Below are 27,380 nucleotides of genomic sequence, written 5' to 3' on the forward strand. Positions count from 1 at the left end.
TTAAAACAATACTTATATTTAAACATATTCATAACAAAATTAATGGTGCGTCTTATCGTCGTCTTAAGTCGTTCCTCCACCTTATGGTCCAAAAAATAGAGTTAAAATATTATTGTTAATTACAATTATTTACACATATGTGGCTACTACAATAAGGAATTTTATTTATTTATTATAATATTATCGAGGTTCAAGTTCCTGACACTCTATAATTTTCATTATAAGTTCTAGCAATTACATTTTTTTGCAACTGCCAGGGAACTTCAACTTCAGGACTAAGGAAGTAGTTTGCAAAGTCATCTCTGATACTGTTAGCAATATTTCCTTCACGGACTAAACAAGGTGACATGTTCTGCAATCAGTGAATAGTTAACGTATCCTCAAACGACATATAGAGTATAAAAGAATCCTTTCTCCAGCCGATCATGTAGCAGTGGATGCGCGTGTAATAAACGTTTTGTCTTCATTCTGATCCTCCTCCTGCATAGAAGTACTAACAAAAGTTCCTCTTCGCTCGAGTCCATTTCACTAACTAATCAATGGCAATACCTGCGGTGTCGGACACCGGTAATCCAGGAGTGTTCACCACAGTTACCGGTGACCGTCAGTGGCGACCGTCACTTGTGTCCCAGTGTGAAACGGTCCTAACAGTTTGGTTCGACGGGCACTCACAGAACACTGGGGGAAGACGTCGAGGAAATCCTTCGACCCTGAATGGAAACATATCAACCCACACAGCGGCAATGACCAATAGTTCGCTACTTCCTGGACTGCCGTCATAAAAGTTCGCTTGCACGGAAGTGCAGTGTCAGCAACTGTACGCTGTGTCTTGTTACAAATAAGCGACAATCTGCTTTCTGTAAGCGACCATCTAAGGCTGCCTAAGCCTTGGTTGCTGCATCCACATTTCTCACTATGACACTTGAGGTATGTTCAGGTACAAATTTTTTATAATACCTTTCGTAGATAGTTGCAGATCACTGATATACAAAAACAACTGGTCAGTATTCATCAACTTCTAGTCTGAAACCAAACTCTGTCTACCGAAATATGTTAGTACTGTCTTACACCCTTACAGCCTTCTAAAAATCATTAGAAAATCTCAGTAGCAAGAAAACTATCCGGTAGTTTTCTACATTATTTCTTCTCCCTTTTTATAAGTTTGTACTGAAATATATCCATCTGGTAACGAGCTGCACGTAGACACATGGATCAAATGACTGAGTATAGGACCAACGAACGATTCATTATATCGAGAAGCTTACATAATATTCCATCATTACCATTTGAGTATTTAGTAACTGTTCTATTCCACCTTGTTTGTCTCCTGTAGTTTTATTGATACATGTTTATGTTAGATTGGAACACTAAGCTCTAGATACTCATCTGCAACAATCTAATTTTGACTCGATTTTTCAACTTTTGGCACTTAATGGTTACTAAAGATTTTGCGCAATTCTCATGTATCACTGACAAGTTGATTCTCCCATAGGAGGATTGTATGCAATGTGTTGAGCACCCAACTTGTGCCCTGATCTTTATTAACTGATCACATTGTTTTATTATCCGTTTTCTTGATTTAATGTATTATTTTAATTTGTCTGATGAAATACCTTCAGCAGTTTGCAGTATTGTCAAATGAAAAGCGCTGCGATGAGCGGTGAATGTCCTTTATATTGTGATGCAGCTCCTGTTTCCTCCTTCATAACATTCAAACATTATTAGTTACTCAAGCTATTTGCTTATTAATATTTAATTTTTGATCTCAATTGTAATAGAAAAATAAGAGAGAAGGAAGTACGGAACATTTGGTTAAATGTGTTACATGTGTCATTCAACTCTTCTGTGTTGTACACGTTTCACGAAGACAGACCTCTGAGATTGGCTTTAAAGGCTGTGCGACAAATGGAAGCAAATCCTTGAATCTTCTGATTAGTATCTAAAAAAATGTGGACAGAAATAGTGTGAAGTGTGAATCAGATGACGTGGTCCGAGCACCAAGAAAATCTTACTGAAAGATGTCACTGCTTATTCTTGTAACATCTTGTTTCCAACGTAATAAGAACAAATGGACAAAAATGTATGGGATAAGATTAAAAAATGATATGTTTATATATCACGTATGGGATATATATCATGTATGGGATAAGATTAAAAAATGATATGTTTATATAGCATTTTTTTAATCTTATCCCATACATTTTTGTCCATGAGAATATTAGGAATAACAATAGCTCTCTAACATAAATAACGGAAGATATGATAATCAGGAGTGAACAGTAAATGTAATTGCTGAGTCGCGCTGATCAGCTAAGGAGAAACGTGTAGCCACGGCGAATATCAAATATTGTTGATATTGGTCCTGAAATCTCCAAAAGAAAATTTCCAGTGGACGTATCGAATGTATTTTACGTTTACCTGTACGTATTTTTCGCAAAGGTCAGAGGGAAATCGCAAAATAAATTACAATGCATACGGAAGTACTTCGGACCTTTTTTTTGCATGCAGCATTCGTAAACAGGACATGGAATATCTCTCGCCATGCAACGGGCCCTGACTTGTCGAGCGTGGATGCAAATGAAAACGTAATAACATTTGACAGCGCAAGACGTCACGTGCCTGGCTGTGCGTGCGCGAATTCAGCGGCGTGGAATGTTGTCACAGCACAAAAATAACTCTGAAAAATATGACTCTGTGGTGGAGTATGCCGCAGGGCTTTTAATAATCAAGGTATTCCGCTTTCACGTTACGTTCCGTCGTGACGAATCTTTCCATTTTTTTTAAAAAAAGAGACTAGATTTGTAATATTCGGCTCGAATATCGAAACGTGATGCAAATATTGAACGCAGCTACATCGTAATCTCGATGAAAGATGGAACTGTCTCATCAGAATTACCTCCGTTGCCATACATTATTCATCTATGGTACGTACTCTATGGCCCAACACAATGTCTACGAACACACATAAAACATGCGACGTGAATTGCTTGTATGTACAGAATGATCCATACCTTTAGGGATAGATTACACACAATGTGTCCCAGTTCTGTTAGGACTGTCTCCATGAAAAATAAAAGTCAGAGATTATGTTCATAAAATCACTGGATTTGTTCATACTAGTCTCACTCTGAATCAACACATCCTCCTGCACAGGCTATGAAGGCCCAAAGGTACCGACTGGCCGCCGTGTCATCGTCAGCCCACAGGCGTCACTGGATGCGGATATGGAGGGGCATGTGGTCAGCACACCGCTCTCCCGGCCGTATGCCAGTTTTCGAGACCGGAGCCGCTACTTCTCAATCAAGTAGCTCCTCAGTTTGCCTCATAAGGGCTGAGTGCATTCCGCTTGCCAACAGCGCTCGGCAGACCGGATGGTCACCCATCCAAGTGCTAGCCCAGCCCGACAGCGCTTAACTTCGGTGATCTGACGGGAACCGGTGTTTCCACTGCAAGGCCGTTGGCGAATCAACACATAGCTGAAAACATTTTAAAATGTTTCTTGGGTGTCCTACAATGCAACGTAACAAGTCCTTTCATTGCCAACTTCGATTTTGGGAACAACCAGAAGTAGGCTGGGGCCAAGTCCGGAGAAAACGGCAGATGATCCACGACTGTGATTCGTTTGCTGGCCAAACACTCGCGCACAATCTGTACTTTGCGGGCTGCGCCGTTGTCGGTATTCGTGTCGCATTCGACGAATTCACTGGCTGATGTGCCTAACTTCAAACAAAACTTGATGTTACTTCATCACTCTATCGCCATTTTCTGACGAGCGTCAGACACATTCGTAGCCAGGACGCCTGCTGCAGCAATGCTAGCGCTTTGACGTTCTGCACAGCTGTTGCCGAAACTTCAAGGATCGCAACACCGCAAGTCGCCACAAGATAGCACTGATGTTTCGAAATTCACACAAGCTGTCCAACGGAACTGGAACACGTTGTGTATAAACGGTAGAGGATCTTAAAGGAAGTATGAAGATGGTACCTGTTCTTTCAGACATGTCCGAAAGAACAGATACAACCTTCATATAGATAAGGCTTACCGGCCAATGATCTTTAGTGCGGACGCACTCACATTTGCTCTAACTCTTACGAGAATCGGTAGATTGACTGCCGCGAGTAATGAGTATAGTGGGCAGGGGCACAACAAATTCACTGATGTGGACGGTAACCCGGAGATGTGGGTCTCATGGGGAGCGTGCCAGAGATGAGTCCCTGCAGTCGCACTATCCTCTGTCTCCTCGATGGCTCAGTCGGATAGTAAGTAGGAGATCTCGGGTTCGAGTCCCGGTTGATATCTACCAAGGCCTGTAAGCAGCTAAAGGAAGTATTCTGAAGTAAGGAACCAACGGTCGTAAGTGGATGTGTCAGGTCGTACGACGTCTTGAGTGAAGAGCACGTGTTTCTAAAATTCTTTTGTTTCCTGACGAACTATTATCTACAATGATGAAAATCCGTACACCACGCTATTCCCAGTTTATCTATAGAGATGCTCTATCAATCCATGGGCTAGAACTGTACAAGATTAACTCTCTCGGCGCGAAGCCGGTAGATTCTACGGGCCCCGCTCACTTCCAAAAACCCCGAGACCATATGTTCTACAGGCTAATATATTTTGTTGATTACAAAACGCTGCGCTTTGTTTTTGAATCCTTGACTATCGATGTACGATATTCCTACCATTATTTATTAGTTGCACGGATAGATTGCGTGAATCTGCATCTTGTTTTCGTTTGTTCAAAATGGTTCAAATTGCTCTGGGCACTATGGGACTTAACACTGGAGGTCATCAGTTCCCTAGTACTTAGAACTAGTTAAACCTAACGAACCTAAGGACATCACACACATCCATGCCCGAGGCAGGATTCGAACCTGCGAGGGTAGCGGTCGCGCGGTTCCAAACTGTAGCGCCTAGAACCGCTTGGCCACCCCGGCCGGCTTTTCGTTTGTTATGAGTCATTGTTATTGCCTGCGGATAGAGCACGTTATTGGTTTTCTGTATAAGAGAAATGATGCACCGTGGTTTATCTGATGAAGAAACTGTCGATTTGCCGAATTTTGAAGACATTGTCGATGCTCTAGATGCTGAAGATGATTTGTACGACACAGGTGTCCTTGAAGACGACTACAGTAGAATGCGTTCAGACACGGAACTGTAAAGTGGTGGCGAAAACTGTTTTTCATTTGTTCTTACTAGGAGTATCGAATGCATTTTGGTCACACAGTTCACTTCAGATCAAGAAAGTGACAATAAACTGATTTCACAGTTAATCTTGCCGACAGTTCCAAAAAACCAAAACGGACCTGCAGGCTGACTGACACAGAGACATTTCCTGCAATATTAATCACCCACAAGCGAAGAATATGCCTCCCATATATGTCATGTTTGTTCTTCAAAATTAAAGAAAGAAAGTGAGGAAACATCTCGCAAGGAGATGTTACCAGTGGGAACAGTGCTGTGTGGCTTTGTGTATGCAATCCTGTTTTAAAATATTTCATACGAAAATGCAATATAAATCCACGTAGAAAGTGCTATTGTATTTAAAAACGATATTCAGCATTTTAATTATGTATTTATGGACTCATTTTCTCTCCTTGTACGAATTTTTTTAATTTTACGAAAATGATGTCATGTGCAATAATGTAAGGAACGCTACAGACGGTTTGATTAATGTTTGTCTATTGAAGAACTGATAATAGAGACGATATTTTAAAAACAGTTTAGAATCATTGTTGTTGTTGTGGTGGTCTTCAGTCCTGAAACTGGTTTGATGCAGCTCTCCATGCTACTCTATCCTATGCAAGGTTCTTCATCTCCCAGTACCTACTGCAACCTACATCCTTCTAAATCTGTTTAGTGTATTCATCTCTTGGTCTCCATCTACGATTTTTACCCTCTACGCTTCCCTCCAATACTAAATTGGTGATATTTTGATGCCTCAGAACATGTCCTACCAAATGGTCCCTTCTTCTAGTCAATTTGTGCCAAAAACTTCTCCCCAATCATATTCTGTTGTGTTATGCCCCCACCGTAACACAACAAATATACCGTGATAACCAAATTTATTTGACCTTCTGTCACTCAAAACAAAATTTAAGTTCGACTACACAACACCTCGCTGGCTGTAGCGCCACGGAGAAATCAGAGTCACTAGTAGAGAATACAAGTCCAAACCACTGCCAACCAGTCGATACCGACGCGTCGCAAGTTTCCAGCCAGGGAGGCCACAGTCGTCGTGAATCCAGCAGCCGGGTAGTAACACAGTCATCGGCGAAGATTGAACTGGTTAAGCGGGCTCAGGGAGCTCGCTTAAATCCGCAGGTCTGGACAATTAGAGTGTTGGTAGATCTCGCCCTTATACGGTTGCTCACTCTGGTGGCAAGGGCAACGCCGCCCGGGTAATCCGTATCGATAGTGGTGTGTACGCTGCCGCTAACCCCGCGACGACGCGTTCACTTGCGCCAGTTGTTGGCATCGTGTGCGGCGCCAGTGGTACTCGCTCTGTGCCGCGTGTGTTGTAGCACGCCGCGCCGAGTTGACGGCTGCTGTGCGGCGGCCGATACGACACATTCAAAAAAATGGTTCAAATGGCTCTGAGCACTATGGGACTTAACATCTATGGTCATCAGTCCCCTAGAACTTAGAACTACTTAAACCTAACTAACCTAAGGACATCACACAACACCCAGTCATCACGAAGCAGAGAAAATGCCTGACCCCACCGGGAATCGAACCCGGGAACCCCGGCGTGGGAAGCGAAAACTCTACCGCACGACCACGAACTGCGGACGACACATTCAATACCTCCTCATTAGTTATATGATCTACCCATCTAATCTTCAGCATTCTTCTGTAGCACCACGTTCCGAAATCTTCTATTCTCTTCTTGCCCAAACTAGTTATCGTCCATGTTTCACTTCCATACATGGCTACGCTCCATAAAACTACTTTCAGAAACGACTTCCTGACACATCTATACATTATGTTAACAAATTTCTCTTCTTCGGAAACGCTTTCCCTGCCATTGCCAGTCTACATTTTATATCCTCTCTACTTCGACCATCATCAGTTATTTAACTGAAGCATAATCACATGCTATTTGTTTCTAAAGTCGTCCATCCTCCTCGTCTCCACAAAATTTAATTTTATCTCCCGTGAAGTAATTACCCTACGTTGTGAACCACTGCTCTGGTTCATGCTTAGGCTGAAATGTCTCGTAACCACCAGCGTCGTACTCGGACGGACACCGATTCTTCGGTCTACGTGACTCAGCCACGTTCAGCGAGCATCGACGTGCCTCTCGGACTTAGCTAGTCTGTCAGGCACAGCAGTACATGGAATCAGCGCTATTCTATTCTGACCCTTCCGCCCTCTAAAGCATCTTTTGTGGTAACGTGATGCGGAAGGCACCTCGCGGGCATTGGCTGCCCGCGGTCCGTGACGCCGCTGATCGTCGTGATACAGGCAGCACGGAAGGCAAAGGGGGGGGGGGGGGAGAGGGGAGGGGCAGGGGGTGCTATTTACAAGTCTGAGTGAGCGCTCGCGGTGGGCGGCACAGGGCACGCCGAGCACGCCTGCACGCGATCCCCACTCGAAATATCCCGCGCGCCCTGTCCGCGACCGCCGTATCGATGCCCTGTCAAAGGTTTCCAGGTCACTTCGCCCTCACTGCCTGCCGGGCTAGCCGCCCCCGCATCTGCTCCTCTGCTCCTGCTAACCCTTCGCAACCAGTAAGGTCGCCTGGATCAAGTACTGTTCACGGATGCCCATACCCGGAGGCAAAGGCGGGCCACGGCCCCCACCTAGCTCTCAGCTAAAGGAAAGAAAATATAGCGCAGCCAGACGTTTTCCTTTCAAGAAAATGCTTTGAGAGGTTCGGAATTACAACTCTTTTATGTCTACTAAGATATGGCCATTCTTCTTCCAAAAGTATTGAAAATACTCCATCTACATCTACATTTATACTCCGCAAGCCACCCAACGGTGTGTGGCGGAGGGCACTTTACGTGCCACTGTCATTACCTCCCATTCCTGTTCCAGTCGCGTATGGTTCGCGGGAAGAACGACTGCCGGAAAGCCTCCGTGCGCGCTCGAATCTCTCTAATTTTACATTCGTGATCTCCTCGGGAAGTATAAGTAGGGGGAAGCAATATATTCGATACCTCATCCAGAAACGCACGCTCTCGGAGCCTGGACAGCAAGCTACACCGCGATGCAGAGCGCCTCTCTTGAAGAGTCTATCACTTGAGTTTGCTAAACATCTCCCTAACGCTATCACGCTTACCAAATAACCCTGTGACGAAACGCGCCGCTCTTCTTTGGATCTTCTCTATCTCCTCTGTCAACCCGACCTGGTACGGATCCTACACTGATGAGCAATACTCAAGTATAGGTCGAAAGAGTGTTTTGTAAGCCGCCTACTTTGTTGATGGACTACTTTTCCTAAGGACTCTCCCAATGAATCTCAACCTGGCACCCATCTTACCAACAATTAATTTTATGTGATCATTCCACTTCAAATCGTTCCGCACGCATACTCCCAGATATTTTACAGACGTAACTGCTACCATTGTATGTTCCGCTATCATATAATCATACAATAAAGGATCCATACCTCCAGGTCTAGCACCCACCCCCCTACTTCCTTACAAACTATCGCACTGACGCTCTTCGTACTCTTGGTACGAAAAGTAGTCTGTGACACACTTACTTAAGCATAAAACTACTGCCACATACCGATGCTATTTCTTGACTTCTGTAAAGCATATGACACAGTACCAATTCTACAGTTTTTATTTTTTAATTTTATTATAAGCCACTCTTTTCGTAGGACTAAAATTCAGAAACAAACTCTATAGTTCCCGGCCGCTGTGTCCGAGCGGTTCCAGGCGCTTCAGTACAGAACCGCGATGCTGCTACGGTCGCAGGTTCGAATCCTGCCTTGGGCATGGATGTGTGTGATGTCCTAAGGTTAGTTAGGTTTAAGTAGTTCTAAATTCTAGGGGACTGATGACCTCACAAGTTAAGTCCCATAGTGCTCAGAGCCATATGAACTATAGTCACCTCAGATGTTAAGTCCCATAGTGCTTAGAGCCATTTGAAACTCTATAGTCATGGAGCCAGTCACCACATGGAATTAACATAAAAGAAGTTAATAACAGGTAAAACAAAATTTTCACGAATCGTATGCATACAACAAGTTGCTGAGTACATATGCGACGGTTGGAACTAAAATAGTGGCAACTATTTACTCACAACCGATACAAAATAGTTACATGTTTGCACCTGTTACTGTCCTTTACAGTAGTCACCAGCGTTGTGTAGAACCCGTTGCCAGCGACTTGGAAGGCGTAGTATACCGTTAGCAGAGTCTGTTCTGTTGATGGTGCAAAAGGAGCGATCTACTGCCAGTCGAATCTCTGGAACAGTTCTGAGCCGGCCTGGGTGGGTGAACGGTTCTAGGCTCTACAGTCTGGAACCGCGCGACCGCTATGGTCGCAGGTTCGAATCCTGCCTCGGGCATGGATGTGTGTGATGTCCTTAGGTTAGTTAGGTTTAAGTAGTTCTAAGTTCTAGGGGACTGATGACCTTAGAAGCTAAGTCCCATAGTGCTCAGAGCCATTTGAACCATTTTAAACAGTTCTGAAGCGAACGCCACGAAGCGGATCCTTCATCTTCGGAATCAAATCAAAGTCACAAGGACTCAAGTTGGGGAGTATGGTGGATGGTACAGCACTTTCCAGTCCCATCGACCGAACAGAGCAGCCACAGCTTGCGCTGTATGCACCCGGGCATTGTCGTGCAATATGATGGGTGAGTTGCGCAGAAAGTATTGCCGCTTCTTTCGCAAATCTGGTCGCAGGTGATGCTCCATAGACAAACAGTAATACTGTGCATTGACGGTCTGCCATGGAGGAACATAATGCGTTAGTATAATACCATCACAGTCGTACACGAGAATCACCATAACGTTCACCACACTGGGGCTCTGACGCAGTTTCGACTTTCGCGGCGATCAATAATGACGCCATTCATTGGATTGGCGTTTCAGTTTTGGCTCGTACGACGTGGCTCATCTCTCATACAGTATTACGACACGGCGTAAGAAAGCGTGTCCTTCGCGTTCATAGCGTTCGAAGTGCGTCTGAGCAGCGTCGTAACGCATCCATTTCTGCGTTTCCGTCAAGTCATGTGGAACCCATCGTGATGCAATTTTTCGCATGCCCAGGCGTTCCTTCAGTATGTTAGGTTTAACTAGTTCTAAGTTCTAGGGGACTAATGACCTCAGCAGTTGAGTCCCATAGTGCTCAGAGCCATTTTTTAGTCTCAAAAACTCCGATTTAGTTCGTGCTATGTGCTGTCGTCCAGGAAAACGGGCGTAAACGTTAATTAACAGCAACACCAGAACTACGGAGCACAGAAAAAGCATAACTGTGTATATCTGTTCCTTATAGCATCCGTGGGGATGTTGGTAGAACGTTAGATCACAGTACCAAGGGTCCTGGGTTCAAACCCCAATGATGATAACTTTTTCTTATTGTATTACGCCTGAAAGTGTTTCATGGGAGAACGTGTTTATGATATATAAAAGGGCTTTTTGGAGTTTACAGCAATGTTCTCTTGACAGTCTGCTTCCGTTTCGTTTCTTTGAAAATAGTTAACCTCTAGAGTACATTTTTAGTTCTACAGAATATACAGTCAGAACAGAAAAAAAAAAAACAATTGCATCATACGTGCGGAAGTGTGATGCAATTTTTTGTGTATTCTACCGTTCCCACTGTTTATGTTTATTCTGTAAAACTACAAATGCACTACTTGATTCGTCAAGAATGGAGTCTGTTCTGTTACACCTATCTATACAAATATACTCTATAGGTTTGCCACTTTTAACTAACGAAGTGAAAGCAGACCGCCAAAAGAACATTGCTACAATTTCCGAAATGCCCTTTTAAATGTCAGGAAAATATTCTCCCATATAACAATTTCACGCGTGAACAGTAAAAAAAATAAAATAAAATAAAATAAAATAAAGTATCATAAGTGACGACTTGAACGCGGGACCTCAGGTTCGACGAACTTATGCTCTAACAACTCTCCCAAGCAATATCTACAAATAGCTGCTGACAAATATGGTTTTCCTGTGCTCCGTAGTTCTGCTGTTACTTTTACTTACAGTTGAGGCATCGGTGTTTTGGTTGATACGCTATCGACTAAAACATCCGGTACCGATCTGAGTGCTTGACAACTGGAGATCTGGGTCTCAGAGACTTTTAAGCAATCATCCTTCCCAATCTCCATATGTGAATGGAACGGAAAAAAGCCCGACGAACCGGCAAGTGTCTTTTCCCGTTCCCTTTCCCATGAAAATCGCACTGGTCTGCAGAGTAATATGCAGATGAGATGTCAGACAAGTCGTCAGAGATTTTTCACAGGCATAAAACAACTCAGAATGGAGTAACCGAACATCCCACAAGGATTGGTAGGGACCGTCTACTGTCTTGAACTAAGAAAGAGAGACCGTAGTTCGACATCCGTATTAGTAAGCTGCTACGAAAGCAAATAGAGCTTCATTGAAAATTTAAATTTAGCAAAGCCTCACAAACAAGCAATAACTAAACAGGATTAAAAACGACAAATATACAAGTGATAAAAATGAAGTAAGATGAAATGGGTTGTGATAAAACTTCATCCATATTACAGTGCGCAGTTTGAAATGGTACACAGCTTCACGAAAAAAGATTTCTGTTACTTGCCTTTCATGTTAAGTGCTGCTGTTAAAGGATTTCGCAACGCATTACCGTCTGCTTTTCGAGCAAACGCAATTGTGAATCACTTTACAGTAGCTCAGAGACTCGGAAATTACCAATTTCCGTTCGTTAAACGTCTTCTTCCGGAGAAATGTCTACAAGCTAACGTAGTCATTTCCTACAGCTGACATCCACAGCCGACCTAACATCTCTACAAAGCTAGCCTCTAAATGCCCCTAGATTACCAAGTGAGAAAACCCACGAGCGGCGAGACAGCTGCATCAACAGTGAAGTCCAGTTGTCCACAAAGCTTCCAGATCCGCTGCTGAAGCAGCTCCGTGAGCCACTGACAGTAACGGAAGATACAATGGACGTAGTACGACCCACAGACATAACCCGTAAATTCTGACACACTTTATTTACAGAAGAATGAAATGACTGGTAGAAGTCTACCTCGGGGAAGATGAGTTTGGGTTTCGGAGAAATGTAGGAATGCGCGAAGCAATACTGATCCTACGACTTAAATTAGAAGAAAGGTTGAACATAGGTAAACCTACGTTTATAGGATACGCATATTCAGAGGAGGCTTTTGACAATGCTGACTGGAATACACTCTTTGAAGTTCTGAAGGTAGCAGATTATCTACAGCTTGTACAGAAATAAGACTGTAATTGCAAGAGTTCAATGACATAAAAGGTAAGCAGTACTTCAGAAAGGAATGGGATAGGGTTGTAGCCCATCCCTTATATTTTTCAGTTTGCACACTGACAAATGAATAAGAGAGACCAAGAATAAGTTTGGAAGGGGAATTAAATTCAAGAGAGAAGAAAGAAGAAACTTTTTTGTTTTCCGATGACGCTGTAATTCTGTCAGAGACGGCAAAGGTCTTGGAAGAACAGATGAAGGGAAGGATGGTGTCTCCAAAAGAGGGTATCAAACGAACATCGTCAAAATTGACACAAGGTTACTGGTATGTAATTCAGTAAAATCAGGCTATGCTGAGGATATTAGACTAGGATATAAGAAACTAAAAGTAGTAGATGATTTGTGCTATTTGGGCACAAGTAAGAGCCGAAGTATAGAGGATATAAAAATGCAGATTAATGCAGATTGGCAACAGCAAGATTAGCGTTTCTGAAAAATATAGCTCTGGTAGCACCCAACGTAACTTTAAGTGCCAGGAAGTGAAACATGTAAAGAAAAATTTCCAAACAAGAACAACACACAGTATTTTAAAATTTGATGTTACAGAAGAATGCTGTAGATGAGAAGGGTTGAAAGGAAACCAGTAAAGGAGGTATCAAATCGAGGAGAAGTTACTTATTGGTATAACATGATGAAAATAAAGGTTGGGTTGATGTGATACATCCTGGGGCAACAAGAAACTTAGAAATATAGGGAACTCGGGGGGAGGGTGGTGAATATTGTAGAGAGAGACTAAGGCTCGATCACGATAAGGAAACTCAAATGAATGTAGCTTGCAGTAGTTACTGGGAGCTGAAGAGGCTTGCACAAGATAGAGTAGCATGGAGAGCTCGCATCAAACCAATCTTCGGACTGAAGACCATAACGATGACATAATCGCAAGTTTATTCGATGTGGAGGAGAATACTCTTTATGCATTAGAACTTATCTGTGCACTGCTTTTACAGACAGCTAATTTTGGTCTGTTGATTAATTTTTTGGAGGCAAGGAACTTTTTTCTTGAAATAAGAGATGAGAAAGAACGATTATGATTCAACATTCTGTCGGCGACTAGGTCATTGGAACAGGCGACGGGAAGTCATCGGGTAAAGCAGAAGTGATTAGACGGCGTTCCTCAAGGAAGTGTCACTAACCCTCTGCTGCTCTTATTATATGTATAAATGATTCAGGAGACAGTCTGAGCAGCCACTGAAATTGTTTCCAGATGATGCTATCATTTACCGTCTAGTAAAGTCACCAGACGGCGAAAGGCAATTGCAAAATGATTTAGACAAAATATCTGTATGGTGGAAAAGTGGCAATCGACCCTAAATAAAGAAAAATGTGAAATCATCCGAATGAGTATTAAAAGGACTCCGTTAAATTTCCGTTAGACTACAAATCACCCACATCTAAAGTCTCTCCGTTCCATTACATACCAAAAGACAACAATTACGAACAACTTAGATTGTAACGACCACACAGATAACGTTATGGGTAAGGTGAATTGAAGACTGTGTTTTATTAGCAGAACTAAAGATGCTACAAATCCTCTAAAGAGGCAACCTAGATTGTTTTTCGTACTCTGTTAGAGTACTGCTGTGCTATATAGGATCCTTACCAGATATGACTGACGGAGAACGTCTAAAAGGTTCAAAGAAGAGCAGCTGTATTATCGCGAAATAGATGGGAGAGTGTCACGGCTATTATACGCCAGTTCTGGTGGTAGTTATTAAAACATAGGTGTTTTTCGTTGCGGTGAGATTTTACGAAATTTCTTTCTCCTCCGAATGCGTTGACGCCCACCTATTTAGGGAGGAATGACCATCGTAATAAAATGAGAGAAATCAGAGCTCGCAAGGAAAGATTTGTTTGTTTATCCCGCGCGTTGCTGGACAATGTAAACATAGAAAAATCGTATGAAAATGGTTCGGTGAACCTTCTGCCAGGCGCTCAAGTGTGAATAGCAGAGAATTCACGTAGATGCAGATGAAGAGACGGGGCTCAAGCTTGGATTGGAGAGGGAAGGGAAATGAAACTTCCCGGCAGATTAAAACTGTGTGCCGGACCGAGACTCGAACTCGGGACCTTTCCCTTTCGCGGGCAAGTGCTCTACCATCTAAGCTATCCAAGCACGACTCAGGCTCCGTCCGCACAGCTTTACTTCTGCCAGTACCTCGTTTCCTACCTTCCAAACTTTACAGAAGCTCTCCTGCGAACCTTGCAGAACTAGCACTCCTAGAAGAAAGGATATTGCGGAGACATGGCTTAGCCACAGCCTCGGGGATACCACAGACATTCAGGGAAGATAAATGGCGGCCGCTGACTTTTCAAAGAAACCATGCTGGGGTCAGCATGAATTAATGTAGGCCAAGCATGGGGAACTCAAATCTGGATGGGCGGATGGGGAACTGTACCGTGCTTTCGCCGAATGCGAGTTCCGTACCTGCATCTCAGCCACACCTCGTATGGCAGTCTTTCTGATAGACTTCACGCTGAATAAAGCAGAGGGCGAGAACACAATACCAAACTCCGTAATTGAAGTCATAACTCATGCTTGTGCTGTAGCACTCGATATGAAGGTAGCCAGTTCGAATCTTAGCACTGGAAGGTAGGTTCGTTCCCAGTGTTTGGACTGTCAGAGTAAGGGGGCGGTAGATAGGAAGTAATGCGTGCGTTATCTAATTACCAAAAGGTGCGATGGTGTTTTGGTTTAAAACCCAAATCTCCCTGCAGAGTCTCATGAATTGAGACTCGATGGTGCTCATTTCGATATATTTCTTTTATTCTGTAGTCTCTCTCTTACCGAGCAAGGTAGCGCAGCGGTCAGCGCATTGGACTCGCATTCAGGACTACGGTTCAAACCCACGTCTGGCCATTCTGATTAAGGTTTTCTGTGATTTCCTGAATCGCTTAAGGCAAATACTGGGATGGGTCCTCCGAAAGGATACGGCCGCTTTCCTTCTCCATCCTTCCGTAATCCGAGTTTGTGCTCCATCTCTAATGAACTAGTCGTTCATGGGACGTTGAAACTAATCTCCCCTCCAGCCTCTCTCTTACTCTATACAGCCGTTGTATTCGTACATATTGTGTACAGATTCAATTGATTTGTTACAGATAAGTGTTACTATGTTTGTTATGACCTGACAAACTACAGTCGTCCATCCATAACTGGTTTCTGTGATTGCTCTGACTGAAGGCTCATCGAAGTACAACACACGAAATATTAGTTCACTTCATTACATGAATGAACGGAAGCGCTTGCTTAACTTGATACAACACTTGCCACAAAGGTATTCGATAATTTACAATTGTCACTGACTATTAAAGAATCACTTGATGCATACAATTCCAATTCTTCTCTTGAAGTACAATGTTCAACGTTTACAAAAGTACGTTTCCGTCTGAGACTTGAATAATTCGTTAATTCTACTCGATGATGATGTCTGCTGCAGCTGAGCACACGAACTGGAGCAGAACTCTTCCCAGCTCGACTCTGTATTGACCTCCGTGTGATGGCGCTGCGATGCTGAGACGGGGGGCATGTCTTCTTCAGTTTCTTCCATTTGGCGTTGCGGACTGAAACGAAACATTGCTAATGTCTGTGGTATCGATGTGCGTTCCAACTTCGGTGTTGCACCGCGATCTCTGGGTGATACCACGATGTTCGGTATCTTTGTCAGCGACATCGAGATGGGTTCAGATGATATGGCGTGGATGCCGCAGCGCAATAGTGCAGAACGCTGTCACGGAGGGTGCACTCGAAGTGTGGAGTGGGCAGAACCGCTGACCCAGGTGTCTGACCGAGCGAGGTGGCCCAGTGGTTCACACACTGGACTCACGTTCGGGAGGATGACGGTTCAGATCCGCGTCCGGCCACCCTGATTAAGGTCTTCCGTGAATTCCCTAATTCGCTTCAAGCAAATGCTGGGATCGTTCCTTTGAAAGGGCACGGTCGACTTCCTCCCCCATCCTTCCCTAATCTGATGAGACCGATGACCTTGCTGTTTAGTCCCTTCCCCCAAATCAACCAACCAACCAATGAGGTGTTTGTTTGCTGTCAGCAACAGGCATGGCCGGTGAGTTCTTACATTGACATCAGCGTACTAGGATCTGGCTCTCGTATGGTTCCATTCTCTTGGTTCCACTTGCTGAGTGGTTCAGTCGTTCGCGTTCGTCGCGTTTGTTCTTCTCCGTGCTCGTCTCTAGGCGATGTACTGACTTCCTGATCCCACGTGAATTGACTCTAGCAGTGAGTTTTGTTCCCTCTTCTCGGGTCAGCTCTGTGGCTTCGCAGTCGAGCCATCGTCGCCTGATACTGACGGTTCTCGGCGTTGTGAAGCCCTGTGCGGATATAAAACTATGGCATGTATTTACACACGACTTGTTACTTCTGTCGGTCTATGGCGAAAATGCATTTGAAGAACGCATAGTAATGTCTGTGTACCTGTGTTGCTAACTCAGCAGTCATAAAGCTTTGCAACAAGAATTGTCTTCAAAGTTCATGCTATAGCGCTTCGGTGGCAACTCCTGCTATTTCGAAACATATAGATGCTCGAAGATCATGCCACTTCCAGTGAAGCAGCATTGTTTCCCGCTCCCACACCTCGTATTGCTCGCCTACTATGTTAGCACCTATGTACTTAATAAATTAGTTTGTTACATTGGACAAATGAAGACCTGTGGGTTATCGTAGCCCACTAACAGAGTTCTCCGACAATACGCTCGGGTGCGCCGGCCGCGGTGGTCTAGCGGTTCTGGCGCTGCAGTCCGGAACCGAGGGACTGCTACGGTGGCAGGTTCGAATCCTGCCTCGGGCATGGGTGTGTGTGATGTCCTTAGGTTAGTTAGGTTTAAGTAGTTCTAAGTTCTAGGGGACTTATGACCTAAGATGTTGAGTCCCATAGTGCTCAGAGCCATTTGAACCATTTTCGCTTGGGTGCGCAAATTTTGACTGTCGTTTGCGTTTCTTATAATCATACACAGGCCCTTCTTCATCACCTTTCTGAGTTTCTATCACTTTCACGCACATACCCGATACTCATGTAAAAAAATCTTGGCAAGAAGTGCACTGAAGAACACATAGTACGAATATAAGTGTTTTCAATTGTAAGTAGTACTGCTTATCAAATAGAGCTCATAACATTTAGCACCAGATGGTACAGGAACGCACAATGTTCTCTCTGTTAACTTGTTTAAATACTGCAACAGATAATACTCGCTTATTATATGTGACAAGGTATTTTACAAATGTCGACTGCCTGTCTGGAATGCGATTCTTCTGGGATAATTATACACGCGGTAAGGTTCGGCGTTGGTAGTCGCTGGAAACGAGGTGGAAGTAAAACAGCATCAAAGTGTATTCCACTTGTGCCCAATGGGACTGAGTTTCAGAGACCTTCAGAGTCAACACAGGAGTAAGTTGCAGCGAGCAAGTTGCGTTACTTTTGAAAAAGAGAGACTCTGGGATATTAAGAGCAACAACAGATGCGGAGGACAGGAATCACGTCGTAATGGATGTATAGACCACTTACCGCTGTCCTTGAAAGAATAATACTGAAGCCAGCCGGGGTGGCAGAGCGGTTCTAGGCGCTACAGTCTGGAACCGCGCGACGGCTACGGTCGCAGGTTCGAATCCTGCGTCGGGCATGGGTGTGTGTGATGTCCTTAGGTTAGTTAGGTTTAAGTAGTTCTAAGTTTTGGGGACTGATGACCTCAGAAGTTAAGTCCCATAGTGCTCAGAGCCATTTGAACCATTTTTTTGAATAATACTGAAGCAGTTCCGACGTGTAGCCGATTAATCTCTGTACTACAATCCATGCCAAAGATCTCGAATACCGCGTGCGAACACACTGTTTATCTTCAACCTATAGGCTCTCTCTTTTTTTAGGGCTTGTCCTGCACCTACCAGTTACAATGCTTCATTATATCTCCCTCAATCGCTCTGTTATTGACATCTTCGGATTTTAAACCAACGTTGTGCGTGTCGGATTGAACCTGCCAGTCCACGGCTTTGTTGCTCTTCCATGTGATCGTATGACCACCTGTGTGAAATCGGACAGCTGCTTTCGGAACGAGTCGTCCTGCCATCTCACCTAGCGCTGGGGAGCTATCTTCACTTTTTTCACAACCAGGGCGACCGAAATCTTCGTCGAGCATCCTTATGCCTTGTTTTGCCACGCCTAATTAGTCCGAGAGTCCATCGAAGCATCGTCATCTAGGTATGGAAAGACTGCTCATGTTTTTTCGTCGCTTGACGGCATTATGCACCATAAGTTTTTTGTGGACCTAACATGGTCTGGTAAACTTTTGTCTTTAGATTTCACGGTATCTTCTTACCGGAGAGGACTCAAGCTATTTGTCTTCCCTTGAACCAAGCTGGTTTACCGTCGCCAAGATATCAAAAGTTGCACCACAGTTTGGGTGACAGTGTGTTTTAGGTACTTAAAATGATTTCTTTTGATAATACCACAGGTTTGGGGACACATCCCAGGTATTCAGTCTTCTGGGTGTTGAGACGCATCCTATTTTCGGCCAGTCTTTTAGTCCAGTTTTTTACCTGATACTGAATTAATATATGTTTCTTGCGCTGTGGTCCATCATCCACGTCATGAAATGTCCCGCGTCTTTACTGTATCGATGCATCGAACGAATGATGGAGGTGCAGGGCAGAGCCCTGACGAACACCGGTAATGGTGGAGAGTACCCAACTGGGATCAGGACCACACTAGTGACATTGCGATTCTGAAATTGTACTCAAATTACACAGGCGTTTGGGCCTTCACGTGATCGAAGGGCTCGCCAGTTTAGGTCGTGTAGGATGCTGTCGAATGTTTTTCTCTAGGTCCAGAAATGTCATGTGTACATTTTTTTCTTCCTCCCTATGCTTTTATCAATAGGCGAGGTTAGTTGCATTGATGGCGCTTCACTCTCCTGTCCAGCATTCGCTCGGCTATTTACAGTGTGAGCCGTGGCGGCTTTCTCGCAACGTGTCGAAATCACTATTCTTATGATCTTTGACTATCAATTTGCTGTTGGAGCGCAGCGCCCTCCGGTGTGGCGGCTTCGGGCTTGGTGGCCAGCTTGGAGGACAGTAGGAGCTGAGGAACGAAGTTGTAACGAGCTTTCCGTGGGGCCTCTTCGCCGTGATGTTAGCTGTTGACGGGCGTCAGACATTGGCGTCACGTTACCCCGTGTAAGTTATTGAGAACCAGAGTGGCTTGTGCTGTGGCTAACCAGAAGGGCACCGAGTTGTCAGTGCAGTGTTCAACGTCATTTTGGTCTGTCTTCCTTCTGATTGCTGGCTACGGACGCGCCTCTCTCCACGGTATTCGAAGGGCAATGAGGTTCCAAGATCTGGTAGACATTTTAGACTGATTCATTGGCTGATATCTTATTATATTGGGTTTTTGTGTGAACCTTATGTATCCGTTGTGCTTGTGAGCCTTTAGCCAGTGCAAAGCTCTGTGTTCCAGAAGAAAGCTTATTTGGAAGGTTGGCGGTGTGCATTACTGGCGTAAACTGTTCTTGTCCACCTCCCATTAATTCTTCTGATTTTTAAAGTAAATGATTGGTCATGCATTTTCCAATTGGAGGCGCAGTGAACTTCAAATGGTTCAAATGGCTCTGAGCACTATGGGACTTAACATTGAGGGTCACCAGTTCCCTAGTACTTAGAACTACTTAAACCTAACGAACCTAAGGACATCGCACACATCCATGCCCGAGGCAGGATTCGAACCTGCGACCGTAGCAGTCGCGCGGTTCCGGACTGAAGCGCCTAGAATCGATCGGCCACCGCGGCCGGCCGCAGTGAACTATTTTGTATTACCAGTTACTACGGATGTTCAATTGTTCATGTCAGAGTGAGTCGGTTTTGATATTTTACTGGCTTATTTATAATTTGCTTTTGTTTTTCTGGTTTCCTTGAAGCTAATGCTAAAGGCCTACGCTGTCTATGAAATTATGTGGAGCATCTGTTCTACTTAAATTGGCCTAGATAAATTGTAGCCTGTTCCACGACGTACTTGTTCTCTCTGAGCCTCTATGGGCTGATGTGTGAGCTTTGAATGTCATGCGAGTGTCGTGGCTGATTCAATGGTTTGCTACAAAGAAAAAAATCTGCTTTTACTATTATATTGCTGAAATTTTTTTTTTTAAATATTTGTATCAGGTTTCTTAAAACTTTTGCTTGTCATGGTTTTTGGTAAGGGATCAGATTAACTAATTCTACCCTAAGAGTTATTTATTTGATGCACGGCTGTGTTGGAATTCTAATTCAAATTATTTGTGCTGCAGGGAACTGTCGTTAATAATCTTCTGTACTCCATTGCTGGTACGTGTTACCCAGGACCGGATCCCACTTATTCAGGCCCCGTCGGCTTGCTTAGCCGGCTGTTTACGTCATTGGGGGTGCATGCACTTGGCAGCTTTCACTGCTGTCTGTCTTTCGAGTTGTTTCATCCCACCGCAGCCGCACTACTTGATGTTCCTGTTAGAGTTAAGTTTATTCTTGGAATAATTCTGAATGTGTATCCGTTAGCTTGTGGCCTTCACTTTAAGCAAATTTTGACGGGCGTTGGCACCCCAACGTATACCTTAATCTGTTGTATCTTAATTATTGTTCTGTTATTGGAGAATGTGTTAAATCTTCAATTCATGCGTGTTTCTGGGCTCAAAACTATCTTGCCTAGATATAGTTGATAAATTGTTTTTCATTGTTTTAAGTGTGGTTTTAGTTTTTTTATCGGTCAAATTTAAGTCTTGTTTTATTCTCACCATTTGGTAATTGAGGGCCTTCTGGTATGTTTTGGTAGTGTCGTCTAGATTTACGTCTGCGTTTATTACGACTTTACCCTTGTTTCATTCTGTGTCTTATATAGGGGGTGTCTCGCTTAAAGAATATTAAGTCATCTTGGTTTAAATTTAACTTTAAATGTACTGTAAACTATTTGAATTGGCATTCAATTTTAGATGACTCCCACTGCTTGGGCTTTTAAATAATTAAAATAAGTCTTAATTGGCTACTATTAGAGTGAAACTTCGTAAAATAATTTTGTGTTCTACCAGTGAATGAAGTGTGTAAGATCCGCACTGATCCAGCCCTTCCTGGTTTTCCCACTTGGCTGAATTAAGAGGCCGTCATTATCACATTTCACAGTGTACGATAGAGAAATCGAAGAAATCTATGGAAACTAAACACGGAATGTGTTTGCTGCAGTCTTCATTTTATGATTACTGCACAACCAAAGGTCAACCTTACCAGTTCGTTGCATGTAATTAGATAGCCTTAAACAACAACCGTATTCTGATGTCCCACCTCACGTAGTCACAATGGCAGCATTCTCCCATCTTCAAAAGTAAACAGCTGCGCTCTCTAAATTCTCGTAATATACCTCATGAAACTAATGATTTTAGATGCTATTCTCACTGCGTATTCTTCAGTACATTTCCACCGGTGCACTTCTGAATTTTTAATCGATGTTAAAGAGTTTCCTGTGTCAATCCACGCTTCAATTAGATACAGAGAGAAACCAGGTTACATTAAACAGTACACCAGCTCCCAGATTACACAGCCGTTTAATGAGTGTAAACATTACGCCACGATACGGATTCGAAGGTGTAAAGCAACGAAAAAGGTCAATGTATGTTTGCAGCTGAAGAATGGACACAGGCAGATAATGAGGAACAGACTTACCAACTCTCACGCTATGACGCACAGCTGTGATGTGAATGCAGAAGTGAGACGAGAGATGGAGGGTAGCTTTCTAAGCAAGGTATTTGGAGTTATCTCTCATATTTAGATGACACAGAACAACTATTCCTAATAGTTAATAAAGTGAAATTTGAGAACATAAGAATACTAAAGATGAAATGTCATGCGTGTAAGTATGGTCAACCGTTTAAATGACGTCATTATCTGCTTCTGACTGCAACACCTTACTGCAAAGTGCTGTGACCCGAGTTCGACGAACATGTCATTTTCAAGCAGGCTACAACGTACCAACGCAACGGAGTGAGGACAAGAAAGATAACTGTATGACACCATTTTTCATACAATGCTGTTTTATTTAAAAACATATCTGTGTTTCATGACTGGCCCATTTCCATTACTTTGTCATTTTGAAACGAACCCTCTTTCACAGGAGTGTTGCATCAGTCACGTAGTTCTGACGGATCGTTAACAGTATTTGTCAGACATAAGAAACGTATCGTATTATCGACATATATCTGTGTTTCAGAATGTAACAAAATCTTGTATCTGTGTTTCAGAATGTAACAAAATCTTAGCTACAACATAATGCTGTTAAATGACGCAGTGACAGGTGTGTGATGTAAAACTGAAAACAAAAAAAAGAAGATGCAGTTGAAATGGACAATAACATAATGTAAGAAACATTTTGTTGAATGAAACAGCCTTGCAGAAAAAAAAAGATTCCATTTCAGAAATGTTTCGTGACTGTAGACCCTAGCACAAAGAGAAATGGAGAAACAGGGCGTCCGTAACTGCACAGTGGAATAAGAAAAAATTTATTGTCCATATTGTGGAATTACTGAAATATTGTAATGTGTTAATAAATTGCTTACAATGATCTCATATAGCTTTGCCAGCAGCCGAGAGAATGCTGCTGTCAACTGGGGCTACTTTACTTCCACCTATTACTTCCGCAACAGGTAGAAAACAAGACACATCATAGAAATTCAAACACTTCCGATCCTGCGGTCAGACAGTTGAGTTCAGTGCCTGCAGCCAGTTCATTACAGTTCCTGCAGTACCGCGTGTATCGTTCGTAATACTGAATTCCGACTTAGCAGCTGCAAGTTACAGACAATAGGATAATCAAAGGAGTGTCTGCGTAATTATTCAGTTATAGTGACAATATATAGAATGAAATTTTCGCTCTACAGCGGAGTGTGCCCTGATATGAAACTTCGTGGCGGATTAAAACTGTGTGCCGGACCGACGCTCGAAGTTGGGACCTTTACCTTTCGCGGGCAAGTGCTCAACCAAATGAGCTACCCAAGCACGACTCACGCCCCGTCCTCACAGCTATAATTCCGCCAGTACCCCGTCTCCTACCTTCCAAACTTCACAGAAGCTCTCCTGCGAACCTTGCAGAACTAGCACTCCTGGAAGAAAGGATATTTCGGAGACATGGCTTAACCACAGCCTGGGGTTGTTTCTAGAATGAAATTTTCACTCTACAGCGGAGTGTGCGCTGATATGAAACTTCCTGGCAAAGAGGACGGGGCGTGAGTCGTGCTTGGGTAGCTCATTTGGCGAGCACTTGCCCGCGAAAGGCAAAGGTGCCGAATTCGAGTCTCAGCCCGGCACACAGTTTTAATCTGCCAGGAAGTTTCATATCAACGCACACTCCGCTGTAGAGTGAAAATTTCATTCTAGAAACAACCCCAGGCTGTGGCTAAGCCATGTCTCCGCAATATCCTTCTTCCAGGAGTGCTAGTTCTGCAAGGTTCGCAGGAGAGCTTCTGTGAAGTTTGGAAGGTAGGAGACGAGATACTGGCGGAATTAAAGCTGTGAGGACGGGGCGTGAGTAATGCTTGGGTAGCTCATTTGGTTGAGCACTTGCCCGCGAAAGGCAAACGTCCCGAGTTCGAGTGTCGGTCTGGCACACAGTTTTAACCTGGCAGGAAGTTTCGTAGTGACAATATTACAGACTGCGAAGAGACAGTAGAACTGTCTAGATTTCATTGTATTAGGTATAGGACATCAAGTGCCACACATCGAACTGTTACCAAAAGTTAACTATGGTTAATAAATGTTATTGGTTATTTCTTATCGTTATGTCACATCTCTATTATAGTGTCGCCCCATCAAGCAAGTGTTTAATAAATAATATTAGCGTGCAAACTGCCATCCATTTTCATGAACCATACCAGGAAACAACTTTTCGGCTACCGTGGATGTCTGAGCTGAATTAATACTAACATTCAGTTACAACTGTAACAAATCTGTCAGAGATATACAACCATTCTAAAGCTGCCCAATTCGACTGTTGGTTCTGTGACTTCAAAGTAGAAGTGCGAAGGAACTACCACAGCTAAACCTAGACCAGGGCCGAGCGGGATTAGCCGAACGGTCTGAGGCGCTGCAGTCATGTACTGTGCGGCTGGTCCCGGCGGAGGTTCGAGTCCTCCTTCGGGCATGGGTGTGTATGTTCGTCCGTAGGATAATTTAGGTTAAGTAGTGTGTAAGCTTAGGGACTAATGACCTTCACAGTTAAGTCCCTTAAGATTTGACACACATTTGAACATCTTGTACCTAGACCAGGCAGATCTCATGTACTGACTGAGCATTGTGGAGGGTATCAGCCGAAAGAATTTCTCGTCAGTTCCAAAGCCATAAGCCCAGTTGGCACAATAACTGTACGTAGGTATTTAACGAGGATGGGGTAAATAAAATGTAAATGTCGTGTGTGCAGGGTCTCCCGTGGGGTAGACCGTTCGCCGGGTGCAAGTCTTTCGATATGACGCCACTTCGGCTACTTGCTCGTCGATGGGGATGAAATGATGAAGATTAGGACAACACAACACCCGGATTGACATTCTGTCGCGCTGACCACTCAGCTACCGGGAGCGGACAGAGGATGGGGTCCAGTGTAGGAACAGCTTCTCGTAAGCCACACGTATCTATACTCAGTGCTAAGCGACGCTTTAGATGATCTGTAGGGCGACGTCACTGCACAGTAGATGACCGGAAAAGAGTGACTGGACTGATACCGCTATACTCTGTGGCCATCCAATGGAAGCACGTGGATTTGGCGAATGCCATATCATGTGTAGTGGAACAGTGAAGTAAGGAGGAAATTGTTGCACGGTATGGGCTTGTTTTTCGAGTTTAGGGTATGGTCCCCTTATAACACTCAGGAAAACTTTTAATGTGTGATGATATCAACACATTTTACAGCATTTTGCACTGTGTACTGTAGAAGACCCCCCCCATGAACCATGGACCTTGCCGTTGGTGGGGAGGCTTGCGTGCCTCAGCGATACAGATAGCCGTACCGTAGGTGCAACCACAACGGAGGGGTATCTGTTGAGAGGTCAGACAAACATTTGGTTCCTGAAGAGGGGCAGCAGCCTTTTCAGTAGTTGCAAGGGCAACAGTCTGGATGATTGACTGATCTGGCCTTGTAACAATAACCAAAACGGCCTTGCTGTGCTGGTACTGCGAACGGCTGAAAGCAAGGGGAAACTACAGCCGTAATTTTTCCCGAGGGCATGCAGCTTTACTGTATGATTACATGATGATGGCGTCCTCTTGGGTAAAATATTCCGGAGGTAAAATAGTCCCCCATTCGGATCTCCGGGCGGGGACTACTCAAGAGGATGTCGTTATCAGGAAAAAGAAAACTGGCGTTCTACGGATCGGAGCGTGGAATGTCAGATCCCTTAATCGGGCAGGTAGGTTAGAAAATTTAAAAAGGGAAATGGATAGGTTGAAGTTAGATATAGTGGGAATTAGTGAAGTTCGGTGGCAGGAGGAACAAGACTTCTGGTCAGGTGACTACAGGGTTATACACACAAAATCAAATAGGGGTAATGCAGGAGTAGGTTTAATAATAAATAGGAAAATAGGAATGCGGGTAAGCTACTACAAACAGCATAGTGAACGCATTATTGTGGCCAAGATAGATACGAAGCCCACACCTACTACAGTAGTACAAGTTTATATGCCAACTAGCTCTGCAGAAATTGAAGAAATGTATGATGAAATAAAAGAAATTATTCAGATTGTGAAGGGAGACGAAAATTTAATAGTCATGGGTGACTGGAATTCGAGTGTAGGAAAAGGGAGAGAAGGAAACATAGTAGGTGAATATGGATTGGGGGACAGAAATGAAAGAGGAAGCCGCCTGGTAGAATTTTGCACAGAGCACAACATAATCATAACTAACACTTGGTTTAAGAATCATGAAAGAAGGTTGTATACATGGAAGATCCCTGGAGATACTAAAAGGTATCAGATAGATTATATAATGGTAAGACAGAGATTTAGGAACCAGGTTTTAAATTGTAAGACATTTCCAGGGGCAGATGTGGACTCTGACCACAATGTATTGGTTATGACCTGTAGATTAAAACTGTAGAAACTGCAAAAAGGTGGGAATTTAAGGAGATGGGACCTGGATAAACTAAAAGAACCAGAGGTTGTACAGAGATTCAGGGAGAGCATAAGGGAGCAATTGACAGGAATGGGGGAAATAAATACAGTATAAGAAGAATGGGTAGCTTTGAGGGATGAAGTAGTGAAGGCAGCAGAGGATCAAGTAGGTAAAAAGACGAGGGCTAGTAGAAATCCTTGGGTAACAGAAGAAATATTGAATTTAATTGATGAAAGGAGAAAATATAAAAATGCAGTAAATGAAGCAGGCAAAAAGGAATACAAACGTCTCAAAAATGAGATCGACAGGAAGTGCAAAATGGCTAAGCAGGGATGGCTAGAGGACAAATGTAAGGATGTAGAGGCCTATCTCACTAGGGGTAAGATAGATACCGCCTACAGGAAAATTAAAGAGACCTTTGGAGATTAGAGAACGACTTGCATGAATATCAAGAGCTCAGATGGAAACCCAGTTCTAAGCAAAGAAGGGAAAGCAGAAAGGTGGAAGGAGTATATAGAGGGTCTATACAAGGACGATGTACTTGAGGACAATATTATGGAAATGGAAGAGGATGTAGATGAAGATGAAATGGGAGATACGATACTGCGTGAAGAGTTTGACAGAGCACTGAAAGACCTGAGTCGAAACAAGGCCCCCGGAGTAGACAATATTCCATTGGAACTACTGACGGCCGTGGGAGAGCCAGTCCTGACAAAACTCTACCATCTGGTGAGCAAGATGTATGAAACAGGCGAAATACCCTCAGACTTCAAGAAGAATATAATAATTCTAATCCCAAAGAAAGCAGGTGTTGACAGATGTG

General features: G+C 43.7%; 1 protein-coding gene and 1 pseudogene across 4 annotated transcripts in view; both read right to left on the reverse strand.

The window, feature by feature from the left end:
* LOC124605586 (complexin) overlaps window positions 1-27,380 on the reverse strand; it is a 737,935-nt gene that overhangs the window by 132,668 nt on the left and 577,887 nt on the right. The window lies entirely within an intron of this gene.
* On the reverse strand, window positions 3,348-3,462 carry LOC124608763 (annotated as a pseudogene).

Source organism: Schistocerca americana, chromosome 3 (assembly GCF_021461395.2).
Source record: "Schistocerca americana isolate TAMUIC-IGC-003095 chromosome 3, iqSchAmer2.1, whole genome shotgun sequence".
Lineage (NCBI taxonomy): Eukaryota > Metazoa > Arthropoda > Insecta > Orthoptera > Acrididae > Schistocerca > Schistocerca americana.